The sequence below is a fragment of the Dasypus novemcinctus genome, chromosome 31, assembly GCF_030445035.2.
Source record: "Dasypus novemcinctus isolate mDasNov1 chromosome 31, mDasNov1.1.hap2, whole genome shotgun sequence".
Taxonomy (NCBI): domain Eukaryota; kingdom Metazoa; phylum Chordata; class Mammalia; order Cingulata; family Dasypodidae; genus Dasypus; species Dasypus novemcinctus.
Window position 1 is genome coordinate 44,444,842 of NC_080703.1, and position 17,326 is coordinate 44,462,167.

Consider the following 17,326-nt stretch of genomic DNA (forward strand, 5'->3'; position numbering starts at 1 on the left):
CCATGGACCTATCCTAAATGCAGGTTATTTGCTTCTTCCTTCCTTTATTTCTTCTAATGGCATGAGACATCAGAGAGCGAGTGAGTGAGGTATTATAGAAAATGCAGTCAATTAGGAAGTAGCTTAATCGTTGCTGAGGCATTTACATAAAAATTAGATGGAAAAAGTTGAACAAGCATATTAAGATACAGTAAACAAAGCTTCAGAATGATCTCAAATTAGTACTAAACTGTGGAAAGTGGGGAATGGGTGCAGAGGGAGAGATATAAACACATACCTTCTGATCTATAATCCCTAGAGCTCTATTTTTAATATGTTTATCAGAAAATTATGAAGGAACTCATCAAGAAACTGATGCTCAAACCAGCCAAGTAGGAGTAATTGGGATTCTCTCATGATTTAGTGTCAATGCACATTGAGCAATGACAACTAAAATCATCATCCTCTTGGGAGATATTCTTAGCAGATTCTGCCTCCCCATCTCTCTTTCCCTTTTCCCATTTTAAAATGAGAAATTTAGTAAGGCACTGAGGCCTAATGGGTATGAAATCCATGATACTCAAAGGATGAAAGGCTTAGAAGAATCAGGTTAATGCCATGTTTTGCCTAGGAGAACAAAGTCATTCTCTGTGGTAGATGGCCTCTATTTAAGACGGCCCCCAAATATTTCATGACCTCACTGATATGACCTAAGCATATTGAGCAGACTCACAGAAGGAGTGTCTGGAAGACAGAAAGGGAGTAGAGTGTGATGAGCTGATGCTCGTCTGGGCATAATCTAATGATAAAAGGGAAGGAGGTGGTTTGCAGTGGAGGGGGGTGATGGTGGAGCAGGGATGTCAGTGGGGTTGACGGTGCTGGAATGTGAGGGTGAGAAGGTTGGGGGTTTAGGGCGGACTGTCCATGGAATTGAGGGGAGGACTGAAGGAAGGAACAGGTGAACTCTGGGGAAAATACAAGGCTGGGGATGCTCTTTGCACATATGGCAGGTACAGGACGTTGGTGGTGGGATATATAGGAAAGGGTGTACCTGTTTCTGTGGAATATGAATGTCTTCATCATGGCATAGGGTGTTGTCTCAGTAGGTGGAGACCCCCACAATAAACAAGAAACTATTAAACTCCCATCATGGGGAGTCTTGCTATGTTCTCAAATAGAGGGTCAAAAATCTCTCAAGTACATAGGCAGTGCCCAATAAAAGAAAACACTGATATGTCAAACCTGCAACATTAATGCATGTAACTATGAACCTGATTCTTGAAAAATTGAAACTTGGTGGTTACCATAAGTTCCAGGGGGAGAGGGAAGAAAGATTAGGTGGAACATAGGGCACTTTTAGGGCATTGGAATTGTTCTGAATGCAGTGCACATCCCAAAAAACAATATCGGCAATGCAAGCAAGACAGTTACACCTGTCTGCCCTGTGGGATCTAAGCCCCTCTCAGCTGGAAGCAGAGTGAGCATCATCATCCCCAAATCCTCAAGATTTGGGCGATTGCCACTATGGATCAAAGTAGACTTGTTATTATTCTAATAATGGAAGAACTTGTAACATTGATATAAAGGCAGTGGTCACCAGAGGTTCTGAGGGGAAGGAGAGGGAAGAATAGGTGTAACTTGTGACATTTGTGGGAAATTGGAATTGTTTTGCAAGATATTGCAATGGTGGATACAGGCCATTATACATTTTGGCAAAATGTATAAAATTGTGCAGTGCAAAGTGTAAACCACAAAGTAAACTATAGACCATTGTTAGCAGCAATACTTCAATATCTGTTCATTAATTGTAATAAATATTTTACACTAATAAAAGATGTTGTTACTGGGGGAAAGTTTGGGAGGGGAGGGAGTGGAGTCTATGGGAATCCTCTATATTTTCATTGTAACTTTTATATAATCTATAGCTCCTTTAAAAATATAGGAAAAAAAAGGTTCTCAGTGATCCTAACCTTTTGGTATTCATTTTATTGAGTCATCTCTTCCTCTTGAGTGTGGAACGTATCCAGTGACTTGCTACTAATGAAAAGAATACTGCAAAAGTGATGGAATATCCACTTGTAGGTATATACACAAAAGATTTTAAAGCAGGGACTTGAACAGATATTTATACACCAATGTTCATAGTAGCATTACTCATAATTGCCAAATTATGTAAGCAACTCAAGTATCCATCAACAGATGAATGGCTAAATAAAATGTGGTATATATGTACCATGGAATATTCTTCAACTTTAAAAGGAATGAAGCTCTGAAACATGTGACAACATGATGAACCTTGAAGACATCATGTTTAATGAAATAAGCCAGTTACAAAAGGACAAAAATTGTATGACCTCACTGATATGAAATAATCAGAATAAGCATGCTCATTGAATCATTATCTAGACTGTAGGTTACCGGGGGCCAGAGTGGTGTAGGGAATGGGAAATGAATGCTTGACTTTGTGGAATTTCTATTAGGATTTATTGTTAAGTTTTGGTAATGGATGGTGGTGATGGTAGCACAACATTGCGAACATAATTAACAAGCACTGAGTTATGTGGTTTAAAGGGGAAATTTTATGTAACTAGAAAATTAAAACATACAAAAACATAGGACTGTACAACACAAACAGTGAAACCTACTCTAAATGATGGACTATAAATAATGCAATTATTAAAAAATTCTTTCATGAATTGTAGCAAATGTACTATACTGATGCAAGGTAATAATAATGGGGTGGTACATGGGAAACATTTCTTTTGGGAGTAAATAACTCATGTTCAGGTTTGGGGCAACTGAAGCACATAGAGGAGAAGAGAGGGAGGAAAGTTGTGGTGGTTTGAAGCTGTGTGTACCCTAGAAAAAACCATGTTCTTCAATTTATTCCATTCCTGTGAATGTGAATGCACTGTAAGTAGGACCTTTAGATGAAACTGCTTCAGTTAAGGTGTGGCCCACCTCAATCAGGTGGGTCTCAATCCTCTTACTAAAGTCCTTTATTAGAGAACGAATTTCAGACAAAGAGAGAGAGTCACAGGAGCAAGAAGCTGAAATGGAGCCTGGAAGCAAAGGAAGAGACCAGAAGACGCTGCCATGAGCCTCGCCGTGGGACAAGACGAGGTCCGAGGTTGCCGGCAGCCAGCCCCGAGCACCCCAGTTACAGGGAGAAGCTCTGCCCTGAGGCTGCCTCGATCTGAACATTTTCCCGGCCTCAAATCTGTGTGTGAACAAACTCCCACTGTAACCCTACCCATTTCATGGTATTTGCTTCAGAACACTAGGAAATTAAAACAGATTTTGGTATCGAGAGTACGGTGCTGCTATTGCAAATACCAAAAATGTGGACATGGCTTTGGAATTGGGGAATGGGTAGAGGCTGGAAGAATTGTGAGGTATTTGATAGACACAGCTGAGATTGGTTTGAAGAGATTGTTCATAGACACATGGATGCTGAAGGTTCTTGCGATGAGGCCTTCAAAGAGAATGATGAATGTGTTGGAAACTGGAGGAAAGGCGATCCTTGTTTCACAGCGGCAGAGAACTTGGCAAAACTGCGCTCTGGTGTTGGAGGAAGGGCAGCACTGAGCGTGATGAACTTGGCTATTTAGCGGAGGAGATTTCTGGGCTCAATGTGGAAAGCGCTGCTTGGTTATAGTAAAATGGGGGAGGAATGGGAAAAGCCGACAACCAAACTCCTGGGAACAAAGACACCAGAAATTGATGGCTTGGACAATTCTGAGTTTCCAGAAAGTGAGTCCTCAGAGAATAGTGCTCCATGTGAGGGTTTAAGTGGACATGGACTTGGTCAGCCACGTTGGCGCAGGTCAGCACTGGAGGTGCCGCCATCCAGGTGGGTGGAAAGTCCTCCCGTGTAATGGTTTGGACCCCTGTGTGCTACATGCAAAAGTGACAAGGTTTTGCATAATCAGTATGATCTGAACCCCTACCAGTCTTGACTAAAAGGGACAGAAAAGGGACAGATTGAAGGAAAAATCACTGCAAGGGAAGAACCATGGAAGCTGACATCTGGACTGAAGGCACATTCTCGGGCCAAGAGAGCGAGCCCACCACGCTTGTGGAAAGGCGGGTCTGCCCCGGCGCTTGGAGAGCGAGGTCCTTCCTCCCAGTTGTTCAGTAAGGGTGCTGGTGTCCAGTGACCTGAGAGGGTGGAGGGGCTGCACTCCCCAGCGTGGGACAAGCATGGAGCCCGGGCCCTGGCACCCGAGGAGAATCTGTCTGCCACCCCAGTGCTTCGATAGAGTGGAGCCTTCACTCCAGCGTTTGGGGAGAGCACGGCTGCTGGGCAAGCACATGCAAGGGGTGGGGTGCTGCTTCACCAGGCCTGGAAGACAAAGCACAGGCCCATAGGTGACTCTCAGACTTTGACGTCTCATGGAGTGTGCTCTGCAGGGTTTGGGACTTGTGTGGGACCCGTGACCCTGTTTTCCTTCCAATTCCTCCCTTCTGTAGTGGGAATGTTTGTCCTCTGCCTGTCCACCCACTCTGTATTGGAGCAGATAACTTGATCTCCGGGTTTCACAGGTCCATAGACAGAGGGGAATTGTGTCCCAGGACAAACCACACCCTTAGACAAATTTTGATGAGACTTTGTCCCAACCACTGTTTCTGAAATGACCTAAAGCTTTTGGGATATTGTGATGGAACAAATATATTTTGCATGTAGAAAGAACATGTCTTTTTGGGGGTGCAGAGGGTAGAGTGTGGTGGTTTGAATCTGTATGTGCCCCAGAAGAAACATGTTCTTAAATTTAGTCCGTTGCTTTGATGAGCCTACTTCAGTTAAGGTGTGGCCCACCTCAATCAGGTGGGTCTCAATCCTATTACTGGAGCCCTTTACTAGAGAATGAAATTCAGACAGAGAGTCACAGGAGCAAGAAGCTGAAATGGAGGCTGGAAGCAAAGGAAGAGACAAGAAGACGCTGCCATGAGCCTCGCCGTGGGACAAGACGAGGTCCGAGGTTGCCAGCCTCAAGGACCCCAGTTATGGGGAGAAGCACAGCCCTGAGGGTGCCTTGATCTGAACATTTTCCCAGCCTCAAAGCTGTGTGTGAACAAACTCCCACTGTAACCATACCTGTTGCACGGTCTTCAGAAGGCTAGGAAATTAAAACAAAAGGGAATGGAGCCAGCGCATGAAAACAACTCAAGAAGTTTGGCTCCAAAGAGAAAATGAGATATTGAGTGAGGTTTTTATTATACTGGGCAGTTTTACAATTACTTCTAATTTTATGACCCTACAAATTTGGTATTCTTAATTCCATTTTATAGATGAGGAAACTTGGGCACAGAGGGGTTAAGTGTTTCCCAAGGCCACGGGACCAAGAGGTGGTGGGGCAGGGATGTGACCACGGTCTCTACATTCTACATGAAACAGAGTGTTGGGAAATTTTGATAGCTGAATTTATATCGAAAGTGTTTTCTTTTAAGCACTGGATTTCATATCAGTGTGTTTGGTCCTTAATACATAAATATGGGGAATATTGTAAAGAAATAATCAAGTTAAACCCCATGCATGAAATCATCCGAAGAAGTTGACCTTGGTTAAGGTCAGTGTAACATAACAATTCAGAACAATTTCCTTATTTAAAATTGGGTATCAATAAAATGACACAAAATAAATCTCAGATAATAAAGGAAATGGTATTCCTTCCAATAGTTAATTCTGAAGCCAAACCCTTACCATTCCTTACTCAGCCAGCAGGTTCGGTGGTTCTTTCCTGTGGGCAAAACCATGGCTTCCACGTTCACGCACTGCCACTCATCTGGAGAAGCTACCCTTTCCCAGCAGAGTGTTAACATTTTCTTGCACTTGAGATGAACCAAAATGCAGAGGAAGCACAAACAGCTGACAAGCACAAGGAAGCCAGAGTTCCTCTCCAGGGCTGTTCACTGAAGGGACACACAGACATGTACAAAACGAAGGCCCCTTGTTAGCGGTCTCCAGGCCAACATCGGGCTCAGGAACCGGCGACACACCTGCTCTTCCCAAAGAGCCGATCTCAGACACACATCTGCCCACTGGCACTCTGTTATCCACACGATTCCGCACACCCTTGACTCCAGCCGCCTCACTGCCTGTCAGCGCTGGAATAAGCCACACCTGCTCACAGGTTGTGTCTTCCAAGAGCTGCACTTACCTGCTTCCAGAAAGACCAAGAAGGACTTAAACCTTGAGAACTCAGATGGCTAATGTTTGCTCTCCTCGCTCTTCATCTAGAAATACCAACACTGCCATTTGCAGGATATGAAGAGAATTCTCTTGTGTACCTGTTCATGCCTTTTGCGAATGCTCAGATGACAGCAATTTCTCAGGAAATATTCCCTCTTAGGGAAGGGGCATTTGGTTGTACGAGTGAATTATCAAGCAGGCAAGGAAACAAACTTGCTTTATAGCCTCTGGGCCTCCATCTCAGCCAAGGAATGAGTAATAATTAGGGTTTCAAACCTTTCCTCGTAATAATGATCGGCAAGCTACGAGTTACTGCTGATGTTGCCATTCTTAGGAGTATTGAACAAAAATAGGGGTGTCCAGCTGGAGGAGAGATCGGTGAAGAAAAGACCATTTGCTGCAAACCAGCTTATCATGTGTACCTCGCTGCCCTGGAAGCAACTGCCCCAGGCTCCGAAAGGCCTTCGGTCTTGGTGGAGGATGATGAAAGCTAGCGTGACAAGGCATCACCCCAACCCCGGTGACATCCGAGACGGACAAATAGCCAGCTCTCTGCCTGCTGTCAGGCTGAAGGGGATGCACTTGCCAGAAGTCCTCTAATTTGATGCTTTTCACCCTATGCTGGGTTCACAGCTGCAAACCCCAGCATTCAACAAAAGGGTGGCGGGTTGGGGGAGAAGCAGCCGTTGAAATACTCTTTTCAGCAAGGTCAGGCCAGAGGGGAATCGGTGCCACGTGGCTGGTGCTCCGCGCTCACACCTGGCTCGGGGCTGGAAAGCTGCTTTCCCAGGGAAGGGGACAGGAGCTGATTTACAGGAGGGGCCGCCGTCGCATTTACCTGAATGGGAACGGGGCCAGGAGACTGGAAGGATACATATATATAGGCAAGCTTTCCAGCACGGGCGTATTTGGCTGAACTTTCTTTCAAAGCAGTCGTTTTGGGGACTAGACACTTATTTCATGAGACTGCTGTTACTGCAAATATTGTTGGATTTCTTTTTTGACGTCGCTTTAAGTCTCTGTGACAACACCACCTATTTATGGGCCAGGCACTGTCCTGACGCTACAGTGATAAACGGAAAGAGATAAAACCTTCCTTGCAGTACATGACAGTCAGTCTCTTTTGGCCTGACTTGATAATTCCCGGTGCATGTTTTGCAGAACGCTCATTCCTTAAAACACAAATATGTAGTATATGAAAAAAGGCTCTGTGTAAATCACTCCGGATTTGGAAAAGCTCAACGCCCCTTCCCTGCAGGACGTGGAGGGAGCTCAGGTGCGCACCTGCCTGAGGCGAGCCACTCCCTACCCTTGCTTGGCCTCAGACCCGCCCTGCCAAGGGGCGATCCTAGGGTTCTCTAAGCCCCTGCACCGTCGCTACTTCCCACCGTAGGGAGCAGCTGAACTCCCCCATCCCTCGCTGCCGCAGATGCTGGGAGCCCTGCCCGTGCCCCTCAGCCCTCCGGCTGCCCGCCCAGGTCGCGTGGGCTGAGGGCTTCCCCTGTCGTGCCTGCAGCCATGGGCACCGGAGGCTGGACAGGGCAGCCCTCAGCCACTGACCACAGGCGTCCGGGCCCAAGCACCGGGCAGGGAGGCCCTGGGGCGCTTGTCCTCTCCAGACGCCTGACACTCTCCCTGGGGACATGTGAGCTAACACACCCTTTAGTTTACCGGCTGCCTTCCCTCCCCCGCTCACCTTTTCACCTCCCAGACAATTGACATACCCTCTAGTCCTTGCTGCTTCTGGGTGAATGCAAACCGAGACGCTAACTCTGTCACAGAACGTGCAGCGCCCCTGGCACGCGGTATCTCCTTCACTGACATCTAATCGTCGAACTCTTCCCCCAACCCAAGCAGAGGGGGACGAGGGAATCGAGGAGAGCTGAGTTCTTGGAGCCGCAGAGAGGAGCCATTCCTTCACTGAGCAGGAATTTAAATGCGTGTCTATTACGTGCTGGGTGTTGGGAATGAGGTGATGCTACAAAGCAGGAGGGGCGCTGCCGCAGAAGTGGCCCCATCAGCAGATGCCAGAAGCACCAAAGCTGGGACATGAGCACGATGGGCCGTCCGCTCTGGGGGCTGAGGGCAAACGTTTCTGAAGAAATTACTCCTGAGCCGAAGGCTTATGGGCGAGAACTAGTCAAAGGGGAGCGATGACGCCCCAGGGGTGGGATGGCAGGCACAGCGAGCACGTGGGCGGCACGAGGACGACCTTGAATCTGTCCCCGGCGGCGGGCCGTCTTGCACCCTCAGCTGAGGTGCTTTGGGCAGTGCTGACTGAAAATGCCCCCCAAAAGATATTCATGTCACCGTCCCTGCAACCCACGAACGTTGCACTACTTAGCAAAGTAAAGGATCTTTTAATTGGGATTCAGGCAAGGATCTTGAAATGGGGAGAATTCCTGGCTTCCACTGGTGGACCCCAATGTATGCACAGCTGTCCTTGCAGAAGGAAGGCAGAAGCTTTAAGGAAATGCCCACCTTCACTCGCCCTCCCCAGGACTGCTTGGCAGGTCCCTTCACCTGTAGATATCAGACCACCTCCAGGTTACATTACGGCACAGCCCCTTGTGTTGGTGCTTCTTTACCTCCAGTTGCCCTGTTACCACCACACCCCGGAAGGGTCTGGAATCATGCCTGAGGGACCCCTGAGCTTCTCCCTTCCTGGTTGCCCTGCTACCACCACTGACCAGAAGGATCTGGAATCACATCTGAGGTGCTCCGGAGAACTTAGTGAATAGTACCAATGAAGGGAAAGCTTAAAAGATATTAATATTTTAAAGAACATAAAAAGCCTTCAACACTTTCTCCTCTCAATTGGCATATTTTATTCAGTCTTCAAGTTCCTACCTGTGGGACCAAGGAGGACATTCCTTGCTACTTGCAGCAGCAGCAGAGAGGCTTGGAGCTTGTTAAAAATGTAGAACCTTAGTCTCCACCCCAGACCTACTAAATCAGAATCTGCATTTTAACGAGACCCCAGGTGCTTTGCCTGCACATTAAAGTTGAGCGGCACTGAGCTAGAAATGACATATTGCATGTAGGCAAATTATTTTAGCGCATTATGATCAGATTTAAAAGATTTATAAAGAGAGGTTTAATATCAATCTGTTCTGCTGATTTGGACTTTTGCTAATGGCTGGAAGTTGTAAGAATGAAGAAAAGGTGCCAAGCTGGGGCTTTCTCAGCCGTCGGGGCGAGGCCACGCCAAGCGCGCATTTCTGGTAAGTTCAGTGCGGTCCTCGGCGTCCCGGGAGCCCTGTGAAGAATGATCTAGAATGACCGGAGCAATGGGTACTCCACTGGTTTGGGCTTCCCGATTTAAGCTTTCTGTTAAGCAGGGTTCTATTACTTCTATGTAATTATAGGGTCTCTGACTTCATCATCAAAGGGCAGGGGTGGAGGGAGAGGATGGGAGAGGGATTTGAGGAGGGCCTGTGCTTTCATTATCCATCCTTGCCCCCTTCTTGGGTGAGGCCCCATAACATGCTCAGTTATGCGCCAGAAACCACCCACCCCTTTCCTCCCCACAGCCTGGCTGCAGCCTGAAGCAGCCCGTCTCCAAGCGGCCGTGCCCACAGCGGAGCACTTTGCTGGGTCCGTGTCTCAGAGCACAAGAAGCTTTGCAACCACCGTCGCTGGCTGTGACTCTTCTTCAGTGAGCCTGGCAAGCAGCTCTCAGCAGTCACATGCCAGAGGAGGATCAGGAGATGCTTTCACCATCTTTAAGTGAAAGAAGCCAAACCCAGAGCTGAAGCAGTTAGGTCGAGTGTGTTTATTATTACCAAATAACAGCGAAAGGACCACAGGTTCAGAGATAACTGAGGTCACACAACCATTAAAGAATCATAATATGAGACGTGGATATCACTTGTTGTGTGCCAGGACCTGCTCCACACGCTGTACAGGTATCAGCTCATTTAATCCTCACCAAAGCCTGGGAGTAAATGTGATCATAATAACCATTTACAGATGATAAAAATTGAGGCTTGGAGAGTGTATTCGTCTCCTAAGGCCAGAAACTTTGTGACTTTAGCAGAAGTTTATTCTCTTACATTCCTGGAGGGCAGAATTTAAAAAAGTCAAGGTGTCGCAGGGCCACGCTCCCTCCAGAGGCTCCAGGAAAGCCCTTCCTGGTCTCTTCCAGGCTCCGGGCAGATGGGGCTTGTGACTGTGGCTGCCTCGCTCCCATCTCTGCCTTGATTTTACAGGACTCCTCTGTGTCTCTCCTCTGTGTCTCTCCTCTTCGGTGTCTCTCCTCTGCATGTCTCTCCTCTGCATGTCTCTCCTCCTCTGTGTCTCTCCTCTTCGGTGTCTCTCTTCTGCGTGTCTCTCCTCTTCCGTGTCTCTCCTCTGCGTGTCTCTCCTTTTCCGTGTCTCTCCTCTTCCGTGTCTCTCCTCTGCGTGTCTCTCCTCCTCTGTGTCTCTCCTCTGTGTATCTCTCCTCTGTGTGTCTCTCCTCTTGGGTGTCTCTCCTCTTTGGTGTCTCTCCTCCTCTGTGTCTCTCCTCTTCTGTGTCTCTCCTATTTTGTGTCTCTCCTCTGCGTGTCTCTCCTCCTCTGTGTCTCTCCTCTTTGGTGTCTCTCCTCTGTGTGCCTCTCTTCTGCATGTCTCTCCTCTTCTGTGTCTCTCCTCCTCTGTGTCTCTCCTCTTCTGTGTCTCTCCTATTTTGTGTCTCTCTTCTGCGTGTCTCTTACTAGGGACCTTGTCACTGAATTTAGGGCCCACCAGCTAGTCCAGGGTCATCTCCTTGTTTTCAAGCTGTGGTAGGCTGAATGATGTACCCCGATTTAGAAACACTCTTAATCTTAGTGCACCTCACTGTGGGCATGAACCCCCTATAAATAGGACCTGTTGAAGATGTCATTTAGTTAAGGTTGGCAAACCAAACCTGGGTGCCCCTTAACTCAGATCACAGAAGGCCGTATACAGAGAAGGCCACGGGAAGAAGCAGAAAGTGAGCGGGAACCAGGAGAGAGAGGAGAGGACATGGCCTCGTCACAGGAAGGCCAAGCGACCAAGGAGTTTTGGCCAACCAGTGCCAGAATGCCAGTCCCTGTGTAAAGGCATGGCTTTGCCAGCACCTTGATTTTGGACCTGGCCTCTGAAGCCAAACCCAGTATGTGGTTTGATGATAGCAGCTCTGGCAAACTAGGATAAGCTCTTTAATTTGATTACTCTGCAAAGATTCTTTGTCTAAATAAGGCAATAGTTGAGGATTGAATCATGACCCCTAAAGGCACATTTAGGTCTATTTAAGTTTGCCAAAGGGCTGCCAAAGCAAAGAGCCAGAAATGGGTTAGCTTTTACAAAGGGAATTTATTTGGGGTAAAAGCTTACAGTTCCAAGGCTGTGAACAGTCCAAATCGAGGCTCTGTAAGAGCTGCTTCCTCACCAAAGGCAGCTACCACTGATTCTGTTGTCTGGGTGTGTGGCAAGCCTGATGGCGTCGATCCCTTCCCAGGTCTCAGCCTTCCCCTCAGGTCTGGCCGTCTCCTCTTGAGCTGTCCCGTGTGCCCAGCCTCTTGGGAGCTTTGTGCTGATGATCCTCTACTCACACATGGTGCAGTTGGCAGTATAAGATACGGCAGCTTCCTTTTCTAATGTCTTTCTGTGTTTTTTTCTGTGTTTCCATTTATATCAGACCCAGCAAGGGGGCTGAGACCCAACCCGAGTCATCCCTCACTGAGGTAGACTGATCAAAAGTCCTAAAACGACCTGATCAAGTAATCTAATCAAAGGATCCCCAGCCAAATTTAACGTAATCAAAGGGCATCAAATCCACAGGAATAATTAGTTTAAAAACATAACCTTTTTCTTCTTGGGATTCATAAAATAATCTCAAAAGGCCACAGGGTCCCAGCCCCTGGTCCTGTAGGCACGAGTCATTTGTAAATAGGACCTTTGAAGTGTTGTTAGTTAAGGTGCCCCACTGAATCAGGGTAGGTCTTAATCCAATATGGCTGAAGTCCTTATGAGCAAAGGAAATTGGACACAGAGAAGAGAAGTCAAGGGGAGCAGCTGGAAGCCAATGGAACCCAGAAGAGAAGGGAGAAGGCGCCTCCATGTGCATTACCATATGATGGAAAAGACAAGGAAACCCAAAGATTGCCACCTGCCAGAAGACACCAGGGAGGGGAAGCCTTCTCACCTCTGAAAATGTGAGTCAATAAATTGCTGTTGGTAAGCCTACCCACTGTATGGTACTTGTTTTAGCAGGTAGGAAACTAAAACAGTAACATTCACAAGTACTGGGGAATAGGATGTAGACATCTTTTTGGGGGGTCACCATTAGCCCACTAAAGAGTAGTTAGGTAATTTGCCCAAGGTTCTACAGCTAGTGAGTAGCAGAGATGGGATCTGAATCCAGATTCTGTTTCCCGAGTCCACTCCCTTAACTGCCAGGCTTTCCTGCCTTCCATAAATGACATGCAAGACTCTAGGATAAACTATCAGCTATGCAAAATGATTCACATCGCTCCTTGTCCTCAAGGAGCTATCACAGGGGAGAGCTACCTGCCTCTCAGAGCACTGCAAGGCTATTGAGCTCTTGGTATATCATACAGAGCCATGCAAGATGCTACAATTTTTCTGTATGGATATTTTGCAGTTTGTATCAAGAGCCTAAAAATGTGTACCCAAGTATTCCATGGTTACTAATTTATCCTAAAAAAGTCATTGTGTGAGGATGAGGGCAAAAAGACATGTATAATACAATGTCATTAATAATGGGAACTTAGATGATGTACATCAAAGACAGTCACGAAATATGTTGATGTGAAAAAAGAAAACAACAAAAAGCATGTATAAGTGATCAAATGTATGTTTAAACAAAGAACTATATGGATATGCATACACGGGAAAAAAATCCAGAAGAATTTGCACCAGAATGCTCAGTAGTTACCTCTCAATAATGGGGTGAAAGATATTTTTTATATATTTCTGAGTGTTTTTTGCAATGAACCTGTATTACCTTTATATACAGAAAAACAGTAAAATCATGTTCTAAAAAGAACTGCAGGGATGGAAAAATCTTGCTTGACTTAAACTGACGCTGCGCAGAAAAAGTTTTTGAGTGAACCTTGATGCACCCCTTCAGCCTTCTGGCAGAGAGAACCTGGAGAAGAGCCTCTAGCAGCAAGAGAGTCCAGTACCTGGTGAGGCCGGGCATGAGCACGTAAATGCTTCCGGGGCCCGTGGCCGATGCAGGGTTTGCATATATTATTTTCCAGGGATCAACCCTGGCCAAAGCACGGAAATGCTCCGCGGCTGAGGTGGGCTTGTATCATGGCTCCTCCCTTGAAAACTGTGCTCCTGAGCAAGTTACTTCGAGGTTCAGATGCTTAGTGGGAAGAGCAAACAATGGCACTCGCGCTGGCATCTGTGTGAAGACGGCGTGAGCAGGCCGGTGCGGCGCTCAGCATGTGGCCTGGCGGTCGGTTCCAGGCGTCCCTCCTTCCACCGCCTGGACTCTGCCCTGGCTGTCTTCCCACAACTCACATTCGTGCTTTATTCTGGCCTCTGGCCAGAAAGGGCTTCTCTGACATTCTTAGCCAGGTTAGCAGCCACTCCCTTCCCGTCACCCTCTGCTTCGTGTGGCTCATGTGTAACCTGCTCTTATGCTCTGCATGTGAGGAAGCTTCAGGGAAGCAGGGACTTCATCCCCTTTGCTCACAGCTGAATCTTCAGTACCTGGAAGCGTATCTGGGGTAAGTAAGTGCTCAAATGAGTGGATACGTACATATTTAGTTGGATGAGTAAACACACGTTACCTATTTTACTATTGTTGTTAGCATTAAATGAATGCCTTATTCACTGAATGAGTACATACATACTTAGTTGGATGAGTAAACACACATTACCTATTTTACGATTATTGTTAGCATTAAATAGGAATGCCTTATTCACTGAATGAGTACATATTACCTATTTTATTATTGTTGTTAGCATTAAATGAATGCCTTATTCACTGAATGAATGACTACTTATCAGCTCTTTTAGTATTACTGTAATTATAAAGTGCTATGAGAGCAAACAGATCCATGCTAAGGAAAAGGATAAGGACTAAATACTATATGTTTTGTAAATCTTTTGATTCAGGAGTATTTCTGATAAATACCCACAATCATTTGCACGTGAAGTGTCCAGTTATCGATGGAAGCCACAGGCTCCCCTGAAGAAGGACAAAGATACTTTTCAGATGCAGGGGTCAGTTTGTCAACTGGTCAGTTTATCTCTGGGAGCAGTTTTACACTGATAGCATCATGGGGAACTGCTACTCTACTTTTTCAAATGTGGAAAGGGTTGTAGAAATTGAATGTAGTTTGGGATGCAATGCTGTAAAATGGGAAGGCAGGGATCACAATCAGGTCAATCGGGTTTGAATTTTAGCTCCAATGCTTGCTGTTGGAATGATCTTGGATGAATCAGAAGAGCTCTCTTAGCTCCTGACCCATCAAGTGGAGACCACACTGGCCTCACCTAACAGGGTCTGGGTACAACAAGATCCCCAAGTATCATTGCCCATCCTTCAACTGACCACTTCTTAGAAAGTCAGTGGAGAGATTTGGGGGCTTGGCCAAGGGATGTCCATCTCTGACTTACTAAGCTTATGAAAGTGAAGCCCAGAACAGTGCCCAGGACTTAGGGTAGGGGAGAGGAGCTTCGTTCTCTGGCTTTGCATGAAATGCCTGGTGGTTGAGCTTGGCTCTGCCACAAAGAAGCATGGACTTAGTCTAGTGATGGTGACAATGACATTATCATTGGCAGATCCAAGGTCACATGTGCCTGGCACAAGATGAGGATGATTTTCATGAAGTGACCATAAAACATGCTGTCCAATTGGAATACTTTTGAAAGTACAGGGGACAGTGTGCATAATTAATAGGTATAAACTGGGACTGTCTGGGGCAATGCAGTCAGGTCACCCTAATGCTCTCCAGGGGTCAGACCTGTGAGGGGTGACTCCCCCCGTCGTACCTAGTTTTATGTGTCTTCTTGTCTAGGCTACAATACCCAGTCACTTCATCATGTACTGACCCAGGTGTTGCTGTGAAAGTGTTTGGTAGCTGTAGTTAGCATCTACAGTCAGTGGACTTTAAGTAAAGGAGGTTACCCTTGAAAACATGGGTGGGCCTCATCCAGTAAGCTGAAGAGACTTAAAAACAAATGCTGAGGCTTCCCAGAGAAGATGACATTCTGCCTCTTGAGTTCATCGTCATCTCCTGCCTGAGTCTGCAGCCTGGCCTACGACTCTCATGCCTGCCAGCCCCCACGACCACCTGAAGCCAATTCCTTAAAGTAAATCCCCCCTTCCACGTGTGTGTAATTAATTCTGCTTCTTTAGGGAACCCTGACTGATATGTCCTCCAGGCCAGGAGCACCAGAGAGCTAACTCCTGCCCTTGGCCTGGCTATACTCAGCAGTGTTTAGCTCTCCCCAGCTCCAAGCGCTGCTGATTCCACTGGGGCTCTATCAGTAAGTTCATCGTAACCTCAATTTCCTTGTTTGAATCTCTGGAGAGAGCGGTTTGGAGGATGTCTGCTCCACTGTCTTAGAAACTGGCTAGAGATTGTGTGCTGACATGAATCTCCTGGTGGACACATGCGAAGGAAGAGTGGGCGGCTCACCAGGGGCTCACCTAGAGCCTGGGCTCAGGAGCAACCACCTTTTCCCGCCTGCCACCCCATTTCAGAGAAGTCCCAGAGGCTCACGGTCCATCCGAAGCAAAGTTAATGAATTCATACCTGGCTTCCTTTTGTCCTTGAATATGAAGCCAAGACTCCTGGTGATGATTTTGTAAGTCAAACAGTTATGATTTCTTTTTCTCTAAACCTTATTAGGTTAATTCAAAGTAAAAATTTTTCTTTGAAATCAGAACTTGAACTGGAGATTCTGGGTTTTGGGGGACTCTCAGAATTCCTTTGTAGTTCCAGTGATACTTCCTTAATTTATACATTATTAGTGTGCTAAGCCCTCCCAGGTCTCTTCCGTAATCAAAAATAATATTACATAGGATCAGAATCCAATTACAAAATTAATATTACAGTAAATCCTTCTCCCTTGGGGTATGTGTGTGTGGAGGAGAAGAGGTGGGAAATGTGGCTTTACCTGAAGCATCTGCAAAATGCTCTCTCAAAAGCCTAACAAAGCACAGCCACAGCAAATACCTCACCCAAAAGTCAAGCCCCTAAGTTAAAAATTTTTTACAAGTTTTAATGTCCTTCAAAAGCTTAAGAATCTTTAGAAAATTTCCTTTGAGTGTGAGTTCTTTGAAGCCAGCATCTAAACCTTATTATGCTTTCACTCACAGTTATTGTATTTTTTTCTGATTATAGAGGTGATATAAGCTCCTTCTAGAAAATATAGGCAAACACAGCAGTGACACTAAAACTAACCCACAATCCCATGATCCAGATGTCATCACTGTTAATGTTTTAAAACATTGTCCTGCCAGTCCTTTGGCCTGTGAAGAAATGGGTACTTTAAAAGCTAGAGTCATAAATTTTCCCTTTGGAAGAGAAGCACAACGGCCATGGAAAGCGAGGCCCTCAAGGCACTGCCTGTGACCACGAGGTGCTTTATGGGCTATTGTGAGCCACAGGTTGGGGTGAGGAAGAGGAAGGGGCAGGAAAGGGTGCAGGAGGCTGCAGCAAACAGAGAAGAGTGGCCATGAAGGAATTCCCAACGGCAAGGTGCAGGAGGACTTACAGCACAAGGGCGTCTAACTATGAGCCTTCATGCAGCCTTGCCCCTGTGGTGCTTTAGGAGAGTCAAGAAGGTCAAATGATGTCCACTCTGGGGCCACACGGGTCGGCAAAAGGGTGGCACTCATGGGATGGTGAGTCAATGGCAGAAGCAGGAATGCAGAGGCAACTTGAGGAAAGGAAAGCCTGCTAGATCCTCTTTCCCTGGGGTTTCTGCCATGTCTAAGGAGTCGTCACTATTCCTCTATGTTCTCCTGGCTCAGGTCCTCTCTTCCTGGGCTGGCTTCTCGTTCCTCTACATGCGTACTTCCTGGGGCTCCAGCTTATGGCTTCAGCATCAAGCTCCAACATCAGAAACCCTCAACTCTGTCCTTTGCCTTGCCTTTTATCCAGCATGTCCCCCTTGGTGGGTGGGGTGGGGACTCAAAACCCTAATGACGTGGCCCAG

At 46.6% G+C, this 17,326-nt stretch overlaps 1 protein-coding gene across 3 annotated transcripts in view; it reads right to left on the minus strand.

Moving 5' to 3' along the window:
• Nucleotides 1-17,326, minus strand: part of CPNE4 (copine 4) — a 509,926-nt gene that overhangs the window by 142,853 nt on the left and 349,747 nt on the right. The window lies entirely within an intron of this gene.